Source organism: Coenobita brevimanus, chromosome 23 (assembly GCF_032717465.1).
Source record: "Coenobita brevimanus isolate Jiangsu-jjx chromosome 23, ASM3271746v2, whole genome shotgun sequence".
Lineage (NCBI taxonomy): Eukaryota > Metazoa > Arthropoda > Malacostraca > Decapoda > Coenobitidae > Coenobita > Coenobita brevimanus.
This window is the reverse complement of record NC_136976.1, coordinates 42,505,590-42,507,329: the sequence shown is the minus strand read 5'-3', so window position 1 is coordinate 42,507,329 and position 1,740 is coordinate 42,505,590. Positions and strand designations below refer to the sequence as shown.

Here is a 1,740-nt window from a genome sequence, read left to right as displayed (position 1 = left end):
AACGAAAGGTGGGTGGAGGTGAGGGAGATGAAAACACTGTAGGAGGAGGATTGTTCAAAGGGAAGAATTATGTCAATTAGCAGGATGTTTAGTTAGTAGATACAACAGTTCAGGTCAGACTTAGGTTTTTTGGCTTTACCTTATTATCTGAAGAGGGTCGAAGTTGGACAGAAAATGTTTTTATCCTTAAAAAAAAAAGCAACTCATCTATAAGTGAGTTCTTCCATCGCAGGTAAAGTTTCCGAGACAAGTTCTGCGTGAGAACAATAATCCTTTTAGTCCGACGACGGAAGTTTACACTTTGTTCACGGTACCTCCATTCAACTTTATTCAGTGCAAGACAAAACTTTATAAGTGAAAGGGTTAATGATGACTATACTCTTATATAACTCTTCCCGTTCGAATCAGTCACCCCAGTAAATAATGCAGTCATATGGTGAAAATGAGTTACCGTTCATTTCACCTGGATAATGAAGCCAGTGTAAAGGCAGCGCGTTATGAAAATATAACAGCATTACGTTCAGGGACAAGTTTATCTGCTGTTTCATACTGTCTACATCACTATCGAGGCATGTCTGACACTTTCCTCCCTCATAATCCGTACTCTCATCTCTGAGAAGAGAAACACATTAGTCCTTTCTCAGCTTAGGAATCATAGCTAACAGAGGTAAGTGAAAATAAAAGATTTATACTAAATATGAGGCGAACTTATGTTCCTAACTGTGGGTTCATATAGTTGTGGGGTGAATGTAGTAACACTGGAGTGGTGGAAACAATGCTGAGTGACGGAGAGTATGAGTAGGAGGTTAAGGTATAGCTGTTGGAAACACTAGGCATAGATAAATAAACCACAATAGAATCACCGCTCAAATATATTACAAATAATTTCTTAAAAGAATGGTTCTGGCAACCTAAATACTTCCCGTGTGGTCTAGTGGCTAGGATACGCGGCTCTCACCCGCGAGGCCCGGGTTCGATTCCCGGCACGGGAATACTGTATTTTGATCTAAAGTGCATAGAGCAGCTTTATACTACATTTTATCGCTCTCCAAATAGTGTGGGGTGATAACTGGGCTGAAAACAAAAAACCTGAAATATGATAACGTCCACTTGAGAGGTGATGCATTGAGTTATTTTAGAGAGATTTGCATAGGAAGTGGGTATCTAGCATGGAAAAGAAAAACCACCCCACCCCACCCCAAAGACCGAATCGACATAATACACACTGTCGGACGGTCGGTATGAAAGTGATAAATTACCCATTTCGATCAGTTTGGTATATTAGATTTTGATCACACCACTGAAGTGTAATACTTTCATACATAAGCACATAAGTGACAATTTAATTATACTTAAGAATATTATTTATGGACTAATATCAATAAATATCACAGATGGTCGTTGGTACAGAAATACTTGTAAATGCACAAAACTGATCTGAGAAGTAAAAAGGGACATGGAAGTTTACTGTGATTGAAGGTATTTTCTATTTATATGTTTTAGAGAAATCAACCGAGTTTGGTGATATAACAAGCATAAAACTATAACGTTAAGTTATAGCATGGCAAGCAGTAGTAAACCCAGATCCAAGCCAAGAACTAGATCTGATGATAAAGAATATGATGCTAAAGAATATGATGCTGATAAGGACATTCCTCCATCCAAATACTTTTAACCACTAACAAAACTGCCCACAGTGCAGAGTATAATAGGTATGCTTAGGTACCACTTGGAGTGATG

The 1,740-nt window shown here is 38.3% G+C and overlaps 1 non-coding gene across 1 annotated transcript; it reads left to right on the top strand.

Annotated features, from left to right (window-relative positions):
• The first annotated feature begins 920 nt into the window (after positions 1-920).
• TRNAE-CUC (transfer RNA glutamic acid (anticodon CUC)) lies at positions 921-992 on the top strand. The gene has a single exon. It is a non-coding gene; the product is annotated as a tRNA-Glu (tRNA).
• Positions 993-1,740: the final 748 nt, after the last annotated feature.